Source organism: Leptinotarsa decemlineata, unplaced genomic scaffold (genome assembly GCF_025532065.1).
Source record: "Leptinotarsa decemlineata unplaced genomic scaffold, Ldec_3_MD MMD2_tig00001064_RagTag_RagTag, whole genome shotgun sequence".
NCBI lineage: Eukaryota > Metazoa > Arthropoda > Insecta > Coleoptera > Chrysomelidae > Leptinotarsa > Leptinotarsa decemlineata.
In genome coordinates this window covers 12,625,928-12,637,489 of record NW_027412558.1, presented here as the reverse complement: position 1 = coordinate 12,637,489, position 11,562 = coordinate 12,625,928, and the positions used below count along the sequence as shown (strand labels likewise).

Below are 11,562 nucleotides of genomic sequence, written 5' to 3'. Positions count from 1 at the left end.
CCTTGTAAATCAAAATTTGCTCATCAATTCACATCATTCAAATTTTGGATACATGATTATCCAGCAATAATGATTGCCACTAGTCGTAAATCAATCTGAATTGGAAAAGTACTATTGTAGTGAAGGCAAAGTGAGTAAAGGCGATGGCATCTCCTCTTACGAAGTCATCATATGTGGAAACGACGGAAGACTCAATCCATGAATTTAAGAGATAGAAGAAACTCTCCAAGAAGGTTTATCGCAAAGCCAAGCTTTGACCACAGTAAAAATAATCAACCAGTAAGTCAATTCCCAATACTTTCATTCATAAATTCACAACGTTCTCGGTGACCTCGAAATGAAGTGCGGAGCCGGTTTCGTTATTTTACCATAGATGTGCGTCCATATAAAAACGAAATTTAAGGATAATATAGAAGATTTTGTGGTAAGTTACTTATTCTGTACAGCGATTTCACCAACCCTTGAAACATGCGGTCCACACATGTGTTGATATCGCCGTCCGGCCAGCCCGAGCAAAAAATCCGGCTGTTGACCATTTAGAAAAATGTTCATCTCAGCTTTAAATGTGTATTTTCTTTTTGTTTAATCTTCTTTCTCTTTTGTCTTGAATTATTTTTTCTATAATGTTAATACATATAAAATAATGTGTTGCAAATAAGTACTCATGTGAAATAACAAAAAACAAGATTTTGGGAATGAGGTGTTTCTAATTTGTTAAGCAAATCAGGTCTGGAGCAAGCTTCCAGCCATATTTTTGCCATAGAATAAAAATCATACAGATTGAGCAACGTATCAGGTAGTTACTTACCTTTCGGGATCTTTCGAGAATCTATAAAATTTCTTTGAAGCAGCGAACATTTCCTGACTTCTTTATAATTGCCTTTTTACATCTCCCATTTTCTAATCACTTAATAATAAAATAAACAACAATAACCAACTCCAAAACTAAAAACAATAATAACAACGTTGAATAAACTAAACACAATATCAATTTCCCACCGTTAATTATAACTAACACGATGCCCGTGGTGACGTCGAATCCTTCGATACTACAGCACTGAACGCACAACTCGGGCGGATCACGTGGTAAGAGAGCCTACTGGTTGTATTCTACTGTGCTTTGACATCCACCGTCGAACGAAATTTGTCCTTTGTCTTCCACAGCAGTTTTAACTAGGCAACTAAGTACAATTTCATTATACTAGAAAACGAAAACATTGCTGTCAAGGTTGTGATTCTATATATTTTATCATCATTTTTTCTCGTCTGTTCAGTATAATTTGCGTACGTCACTTCAAGAGACAGATTAAGGCAAAAACGTCAGTCGTTCCTGAGAACATAGTGTCATAGAATTGAAAAATATATACCCACTCAGGCGTGTCATTTAGGAACATTACTGAGTGGATTATTATCTTTGGATTCACTATACCCTAGAAAGCAGCTAAAATACTTTCCTAGTTCTTCTAAGCATATTATTTTCTCAATAACCCAACATAAGTCATTTTTGTAGATATACTGGTTTCACAGTATTTTATACCCGTCTTTAATGCAAAAACCACGAGACCGATTGGTTGCAAGGCCTTCGCCAAATCCTATCCGATATTTCCAAGTGTTTGGATGAAGTGATCCAAATTAGTCTTCATGTTTTTGCTATGTATCCCAGAGTTCTAGTCAGGATGGATGCCATCTGGTCCCTGGGGTTGAAATGAGTTTATTGCCTCTTTGATTTTCTCCAACACTACAAAAATCATATTCAAGCAGAGAGAAAATTCCCTATTGAGTGACATCCAAGCCGAAGAAAGGAAATAATTCTTCAATGTCCATCACAATATGGTACTTGTTGAAGTATATATTAGGAATTAGAAGCTAGACAATTAGTCAAAACACAAAATATTCAAAACACAAAACTATGTTGGCAGTGGCCCATCATATAAACCAAGTACAAGAATGATTAGTGAGTGAGACAAAAAAATCCATAGCAAATTGAAATTTTCTGTACAATATAGCTTTCATAATATTATTTGAAGTGTTATTCACAGGAATATGTACACAAGGAGATCGTTTTTCATAAAAATTATTCCTTTGATGACTCAACATTGGGAAACGTTAATATCATCTGGAAATCACCAAATACTCATGTAATAAATGAACGATTCGCAAAATAGGTGATTTGTACATAATAATCGATGAATAGAATTTCCATTTTGATTAATACAGAATATATAAATGTAGGTAGATTTCGTAAGGTAAAGTGAGACGATGAGTGATGTGAATGAAAAGTAAGTTTAAATCTATGGTATTTAGTGAACTTTAAAAATATAAACTCATATACCAGCCTTTAATAAGAAGAATAAGGAAGAATAATTTTCCGTTGCACTTATGGGAACTAAAAAAATCAGTTTCGTCTCTTCTTGACATCCCACAGTAGTCGAAATTTGGAGCTTCTAAATGCTAGTGAGTGTTTATCTTTCAATGCGTGATTACTAGCATTGTGAATGAGTCAGAATATTTAACCGTTTTGTCCTACTTTTTCAGAAAATCATGTGTCTATTTGTCGAGAGAGAAAAGAAGTTTTTTTCCCAGAAGGTGAAAAAGTACTGTCTCTTTTTCTGTGCCTCAGAAGTCAGAGAGTATCGAGAAATAATATTCGCGTTTCACTACATCCTCTGACAGGATGATACTATGTAGCGGAATGCGTATTGGAAATAAATTCTATAATGTGAACAATTTGTGCTTACTATCATGAATAGTGTTATTGATAATCACCAAGTAACGGGTCATCATCATAATTGGGCCATAGTCTAATTGGAAGTTTTGGAAGTTAATGATTCTGGTGTACTAGCCCAAACATTGAATTTGTCTCAGTTTTTCCCAAAAAGTCGTGAATTTTAATAATTCACCAAAATAATATTTCTGTTTATTGGCATGCCATTCACTCATTATTTTTGGTAAAATATTATGTATAATATTCAATTTGACAACTATTACTAATTGTATTTTGTTCATTTCACATGATAGTTGATAGTTGTGCATTCAATTTCAATGTAGGAATAATTTCCCATGTGGAGAGTATTATCGTAACTAATTTCTGGTATATTAGTTCATTAGGTTTATAAATAGATTGAAATTCTTTAGCAAAATTATTTACGATATAATTACCATTTTCAAAATACTGATCACCCAAATACATATTTTCGGGCAGATCAGAATTTTTTCTTTTATCATTAATAAAATTCCAAAACTGTTTAAGGTTTCCTGTTGTATTTATACTGTATTCAGTGATTCGTACAAAATTATCATAATTGTGTTCACTTAGTTCATTGCATTGTCTTCTAAGGTTTAAAAATATCAAATAATCATTCCAATTTTGACTTTTTCAAACCGCTTGTGAGCTATTTTCTTTTTTTTTTTGTTGAGTATGTTAAGTCACTCGAAAACCAATGAGGAAACTTTGATTTTCTAAATCGCACAACGGGAATAAAATTGTGCATACCATAAAACAGCACCTTGTAAAAATTATCAACTGCCTTTTCTGTGTCAGTTATATTCCCCAATGGTTCGTTCCAGTTTATTCCGGCCAATTAATAATTTAGACCTATATAGTCGCCTTTTTTAAAATTGTATCTAAAACTATTAAAAGTTAATTCTGCATGGACATTTTCAAAATTGAGAACTATATTTAGAGCTGGGTGGTATGCATCACAAGGTAATAGTACATTATTTGACACTTTCATTTACATTTGAAAAAATTGAATCCAAAATACAGCCATAACAGTTTTTAATTGTGTTCATTTGAGAGAAATTATGAAAAGCAAAGTTATCTGCTATGGTTTGTGCCTTATTACTTATAGTTATATTTGTGGAAGTGATACACACCCCTATATATTTTGCTACCCTTAGGTGATTGATTTTGATGTTTGATTTAAATAGGTGACACTAGTAAATACTAGTGTCTACATCCTACAGTATGGAGACACTAGTAAAAAGCAAACTTCGTATATTAACTTAATGATAACATTTTTGTGAAAGAAATTAGACGATTCTATCAGTTAAATTACGGTGGAATTCACTCAAATGGTTTTTATTGTATGATAATGTTTCAAAACAAAATGATAAACACTTTTTTATGTTGATGAGATGAAAAAAATCAATACGTCATTGTTGAAAGAGGAAATCCTAATAACAGTCATTTGGGTTCAGTCAGTATAAAACAGAACTGATATATGAAATCATATATTTCAACAAGTGCTTCTAAAGGTAACTTTTCCTTATAATTTGGTGAGTTTCAACTTAACAAATTGATTGATATGTGGATTGAAAACTTTCATTTTCGATTATAAATATATTGGCCCCGTTCACCATTAACCAATAAATAAAAAAATAATTTTCAAAAATGTATAATGAAACTCGGAAGACAAAGCAAAATTCATATCATTGGCCAAAAGCGTTGATAGTTGTGATATTAAACTAATTGAATATCATGCGAAGAAGGATATCAAAACTCCACAAAGTTAATTTCATTTTGTTTATTTTTTATCGACCTTTTTTTTGGGTAATGGTTACCTTCCACAATCTGAAAAAAATATAAAAATTATAATGGAGAACTTTATACAAGTGTAGAAGGGCAAACTTTTTAGTTTACCCCGATAAGTTACTGCGTAAAAATCAAAGTATTTTTCACAAAGAAAAATCTTCTATTCGACATCTGTCGAAGAAGTAAAGAAATAAGCTCTCAAAAAAGGAATAACTGCATATTTATTCGAATTTTCATCCATTTCTGAAGACGGAGGCAGATTTTGGCCTCCGAAACGTAAAAGATAAGTATAATTTCTTAATATTTTTTTGATAGGCAAAATTGTGAAATACGACAAGTTACTGATAAATAGAAGATTTTTCTTTGTGGAAAATACTTTGATTTTTACGCAGTAACTTATCGGGGTAAACTAAAAAGTTTGCCCTTCTACACTTGTATAAAGTTCTCCATTATAATTTTTATATTTTTTCAGATTGTGGAAGGTAACCACTACCCAAAAAAAGGTCGATAAAAAACTGATTTTTTCCTCCACAAAAAATGACTTTCGTTGAATATTTTGTTTATCTTCTTGAAGATAATCCACTGATGTTAATGATCATTAATGATCAGCAAAATAAAGTTACATTCAATAACATATGAGCTTTACCATTTTTTTTATTTGAAACTGTAAAAATTCGGTATTCTACAACTAGTAATACTGCCAAAGTCCGTTTAATGAAAAAATAATTGAGTACAGTAGTATTTGGATGCCTGATTAGAGAAAATTCATTTCAATCAATTGCAAGAACAGAAAGTGGAAACCACTTTGAGGTTCACCTCCTGTTTTCTAGAAAGTAGCTGAAAAATATATGAGAACTCTAGGAATTAACCAAGCAGTCACACCTATAGCAAGCTCTTTCTCAATACAGATTCACGACATGAATGTAACAAAACATATATTATAACCAGATGAATTTAGATTTATTTTTTCACCAATATACTCACAATTAATCCCCAATATTTCTGAAAAAATTTTTAAGACAAAAATAAATATGATATTACGAACAAAATTATTTCATTTTATTAAATCTATTGAATTTAATGGTTCTTAATAAGTTTTCAATCCTGATTTGGAACTGATCTCATAAATTTTTCATTCAATTAAAATCCGCAACCACACCGTGCTGCAAAAGTATTTCGAATGAATCTTGCCAGTCTAGACATTATAGCTTGCAGTGTTTGACCCCTTTGAAATCAACAAAGAGAAATTAATAAGAACACAAAAAATATGCATAAATGACAATCCCATCGAAAGCTTATAAAAATATAAATGCCTAAGAATCCATGGTTAGTTGTCATTGACGCAAGAATAAAAATGGGAAACTGGAAACAACAAGAAATAATGTCAACCAAATTCAAATTATAGTATATATCATCCACATTGTTAGAAACCTGGATCAAAAAATCATTGTGGAATTTTTAGGAGTTTCATGGAGACCTATTGAATTATTTTCTTTTGCTGTTGTGTACTACTCATCCAAAAACTTAAAGAAGATTCTACGATTAAGTGGACTCGCAGAAGGAATATTCATTTCTTTCAGGCTAACAACTAACAAGACCACAAAACGATATTCTTCAATGAAATCAAATCAACCAATGCCAAATCCAGGAGGAAATTCACATGTTTTAAGAGACAATGGAGTGGTAGTCTCAGCCGAATGTATTAATATACGTACACTATTATATTTGTTGGATAAGTTCAGAGCATTTAAATAAGTTAAAATCTTGCTAGCACTAAAATAACTCAAGGTTTCCTCGGTTCCTTCGATATTTTGCACATTTCCCTTTCTAATTGAAACACTGGACACTGCACTATGATGTGATGTATTGTTAGTGCAACTTCACAAATGTGGCACTGTGGTTGATCTGCTAGAGATATCAAGTATTGGTGTGTCCTAATCGAAGACGGGTGATTATAAATTTTTCCTTTCTTTCAGTGTTCCATAGTTCCATGGTCCGACTTTGGGTTTACATTCTCTCAGTTTGGATGGAGTACTCTGCCATTCAATGTTCCATTTACTCAACAATAAGCTTTTGGAGTATTGTTTCAGGTCGGTATGAGGGCTATACATTGTTGAACTTTGGTTCGGATTATCAATCGCTTCACGAGCATGAAAGTCAGCACTCTCGTTTCCAACAATCCCCACATGCGAAGGAACCCAAAGTAGGATGATTTTCTTCTTGAGCGATTGGAGTTCAAAAAATTGTTGTTAAATAAGTATTCCAATGGGGTGTTTGATATATATTCGCTGAAGGCGTTGTAAGGCACTGAGAGAGTCTGAAATGATTGAGACAGTGTCCGATGCACTTGACTTAGCGTACTGGAGAGCTTGAAGGATGGCGAGTAATTCTCCAGTTAGTATTGTTGCTGTTTCTGGAAGTTTAAAGTTTAATGCAACATAGTCAGCCACTACTGCAGGTCCAGGATTTGTCGAAAACTTTGTTTGATGATGTTCTTATTTGTATCGTGTTTGAGAAACTGGGATAGGAGAGTGTTTATGATATGAGTCTATATGAGACATGGTGGTGCAGAATTGATGTTAGTGGGGTACGGAGTTGGAAATGACTCCATTTGTAAAGAACTTACTTGTCGCCGGATCCTCTCGTAAAATGGAAGATCTCGGCCGACAGTAACTTGCTAGAAATCGATTTGTTATTGTATTCCTGTGAGTGGGAATGTTTTTCATAGATGCAACTGCGGCAGCATATGACAAACTCAACTGGGTTCTGCGAAAACTCAGAGAAGGGTCTTCTAATTCAGAGTGGAGGCTTTCCACTGGCGTGGTCCTATATGCTCCTGCGATTATGCGCAGAGCAGAATGATGTATTGAATCCAGTTGAGATAATGCAATACAACCATAATCTAATTTAGAGCGCATTAAAGATCGTTACAGCAGCAGCAGTGTTGAACCTTCTGCACCCCATTTTTTATGAGCTAGGTGTTTGAGTAGGTTTATTCCTTTTTGGCATGATAGCATTAGATGTCTGACATGCAGCTTCCAATTTAATTGTTGGTCAAATATCATCCCTAAGAATCTGATGTGGGTTACGAATGTTAATGTTGTGTTATTCATTTTCATTGTTGGTGAGTTTAATGCAATTAGTTTTTTCTGTAGAAAAATTGAATTCTGTGGTTTTGGACCATTTTTCTAGAGAACTTATGTGGATCTGTAGCAGTTTAGCAAGGTATCATCTGCGTATATTCTTGCCTCAAGGGGTTTTTTCAAGGAGCGTAAGACGTCATTGAGTGCTATTAGAAATATAGTGGGGCTTATTATCGAGCCCTGAGGAATACCATTTTCTGGAATTGTGTACTGTGATAATGTACCATTTACTCGAACTCAAAACTTTCTTTCCAAAAGGAAGTTCTGTACAAATGCTAATACGTTCCCATCATAACCCCATTTTTTCAATTTGTCAAGAATATTTTAACGCCACGAAGTCTCGAAAGCTTTGTTAATATCGACATAGATTGCCATGAATTTCTGTTGGTTGGCAAATGCCTCGTGAATAGTGCTCTCCAGGTCTATTATATTATCTAAGGTTGCTCTGTGAGATCTGAATCCCGACTTTGACTCTCAAGAACCCACATTGAACATTCATTCACCATTTTCTCGAGTAATTTGCACATTGTCAACTATAAATACCAACCAGGTAACCCTCTAAGACCATTGAAATTATTATTTCAAATATAATGAATGAAAAAAAACATTTGTAATTGCAATCAAACATGCCAATTTCCATCATAATTGAAGGAAAAATTTTGGAAAACCTAGAGAGTTGGTTATCGTGAGTTTTTCGTTTAACTAATTCAATCGATTGCTATGCGGAACGGTGGTTCGAGCCCCACGACAGGACGATCGATTTTCGCGTATGGTCCAACTCGTGCTATGAATCGCACTTTGAAACGTAATACGTCGTTAATCCTTGGCTCATAGAAGTTTTGACTTCTGTGGGTTGTCGTTCGTAACGGGTCGATAGCTGTTTAATTGAAAAACATATTTTGATTTTTTTTATTCATTTTATTTCGAAAACGAAGCAAGTCAGGGCATACGTTCATATGAAGTTTCATCAAATATGGTAAATAATCGCCCCCTGAAGCTAAAGCCATCACCTATGCTGCCTGTTTAATAATATTTCCCATTCCAAAGTATTTCGAAATCAGGTTTATCTGATTTGACTAATGTTTTCTAGAATACAGATACAAACTCTTTTTTTTCAGTATTTATAAAAAATTGATATTTTTTCTGCTAAAGCGATAACCAAATGACCCTAAAATTAAAATATCTTGTTTCACATGTCGAATATTCAGAATTTTTGTTTTAATCGAAGTCACCCTGAAAACTGACCTGATTTAGAAAAGTACTGGCTTATGTAACGTAATAAAATAACTATTTCTAATAGAGTAGTCATGCTTACCTGCATTGTGACACCCATCGGTTTTCTGCATTCGCGTGGACTTTCATTAGAATCGAGAGAAGTACGTACGTCAAAGAAATAAATATTTATGTAGATATATAGGAAATAATTCGTGCAAGAATTTGTGCCAAGAATTCGGTTTGTGACCAAAAACGGCAAGTACAGGTGTATCTCTACCTCTATATACTTATAAATACGAAAGTCACTCACTTATTCATCTCTGTGTCTCCGTACTGGTAAGTCCTAGGAAACTAAAATTTGGGATATAGGTGCTTCTCAAGTCTTAGATGCGCACTAATGAAGGATTTCCAAATATTCCAACTGGTGCATCCCCTGGGGAGAAAAGGGGCGCGTTTACATATAAAAATTACCTTTCAATCACTGTTTCTCTGTACCTCCATATTTTCGCAGGCTGAAATTTTGTATATAGGTTCATTTTAGGTTCAAGATTTGTAATGAGAAGAGATTTTTGAATATCCCAACTGAGGCTTTCCCTGGGGATAAAAGGGGGAGTTTACATATAAAAATTACCTTTTGAAGAAAAGAGAATTGAAAACTTTCTATGTTTTTTACCACTTTTATTTGTAACCAACTTTACTGCAGTTTCGTCTTATAAAGACATTTTCAAACTTACATTAAACTTACAATGGTTTATTACATTAGCCCTTGGCTTGATTGAGTAACTGAATTTTTTTTACTAATTACAATGTGAATATGCTAATTTGTAAACCGATGAGTAAACTGAATAGATTTTATCATTTAACAGGTTGCACCTGCAATGTGTATGCTTGTGAATTGAGTTTGTAACCCTTCCTTGCATAGTGCAAAATTTCCGTATCGTTTAGATTCGGGAACTTGTGATTGCATGCCAAGGAATGGTTTGAAAATGTCGAATAATGTTTTCCTAGTCTGAAGGACCTTTCATGTTCAGCATACCGTTTTTGGAAATTTCGATCACATTGTGTCACGTAAACACCATCACACTCCGGACACTTAAGCTTATAAACCAGATTTCTCCAACTTGTCCACCTTATCTTTGGCATTGAAAAGGAAATCAGATAACCTGGCATGTGGTCTGAATGCCACTTCCACATTATTTTTTCTGCAACCCGCAATTATCTCTGTTCTTTTTCCAAAATATGTTAGAGTTACCCATTTCTTGATTTTTGGTTGTCTGACCTCAGGGTATATCAATCTGTAAGTGAATTTACGGCTTTGTTTTTTGACTAACTTCTGGATAGTATCTGCGTTGAACCCATTATTATGACTTATCTGTGTAATGATAGATATCAATTTTCCTAGCTAGATTGTTAGCAGACAAAGACAGTGAGAATGCTCTGTGCAACATTGAATTGTAGGCTCCTAATTTATGACTGTCTGGATGGAAAGAAATGCTTGGGATGATAAGGTATGTATAGCTATGTTTTCTTAAAACAGTGAACTCAAATTTATTCTGATTGTCTGTAATGGTCAGATCTAAGAAATTTATCTGTTTGTCTATCTCTGTTTAGGAAATTTATCTGTTTCTCTATCTCTGTTTCGAGTGTGAACTGAATGTTGCTATTGAGACTATTCATGAATGTCATAAATTGGTTCAGCTGTCGTGTAGTACCTCTGAAACAGGCAAGAATATCGTCTACATATCTGTAACAAAAATGAATATGTTTTTTACCCAGGTCGGAATTCACTATAGTGTTCTCCGATCTGTTCATGAATATGTCTGCTAAAAGTGAACTAAGGGGTGAGTGAGCCTATTGGTAAACCTGAATTCTGTTTCTCCATGCCGCTATATTTTTGGAGGCTGAAATTTTGTATGTAGGCTAGTTTCATGTTGTACGCATGGGCAATAAGAAATTATTTTCAAATATTCCAACTGGGGCGCCACCCGCGACGGAAAAAGACGCGTTCTTCAGTGTTTCTTTACTGTTTCTTCAAGCCCTTAAATTTCCGGTGGGTGACTTTATATTTGGTATCAGCATTGCACCCGTGCGGAGCGGGTCGCTATCACGAATATATGTTTTCTTCCTCTAAGTCTCTGTAGCTAATAGATTATCTTTGAAATGTGATATTTTTGAGTACGTATGGGAAATGGGGAATTGTGTGAAAATTTTCATTATCATCTTCAATCATTTCAGATATGAAAATATATTTTTGTTGAATCACATGTACAATTATATGTTTTTTCAACTATCATACGCATGAACAAAAATATTTTGATAGTTCCATATGTTTTTGTATTATTTTTTTTCAAGCAACAAACGTAGTTTCGGAGGAGATGGAATATAATCATAATATATGACTAAAATACAATTGGCAAAGCTCTCTGGTCACTAATTGCTACGATCTATATGGTCTTTTATACATAACCTCAATATGTTCAAGCCAAAATTAATCGGATTGTATAATTATAATAATAATATTGAGTTCATTCACCATGAAGCTACTGAGTACAAATATCAAATAACACAACACAAATAGATCATTATAGACTCTTGTATACCTATTCGAAAGGATTTGAAAAATAAACTTTTACTGTGGTAATGACGAACTCAATGAATTGTAAATGATAA

General features: G+C 33.7%; 1 protein-coding gene across 6 annotated transcripts in view; it reads left to right on the top strand.

Moving 5' to 3' along the window:
* The window catches only part of LOC111517921 (pancreatic triacylglycerol lipase), a 58,714-nt gene that overhangs the window by 9,068 nt on the left and 38,084 nt on the right, over positions 1 to 11,562 (top strand). The window contains exon 2 of one of the 6 annotated variants that reach the window (XM_074175691.1): positions 6,511 to 6,624. The exons of 3 other annotated variants lie outside the window; for them this stretch is intronic. The gene's annotated coding sequence lies outside the window, so the exon portion shown is untranslated. Of the gene's footprint in view, positions 1 to 120; positions 280 to 6,510; positions 6,625 to 10,376; positions 10,401 to 11,562 lie in introns of those variants that run through there. 2 more of the 6 variants (XM_074175690.1, XM_074175692.1) reach the window with 2 other exon arrangements.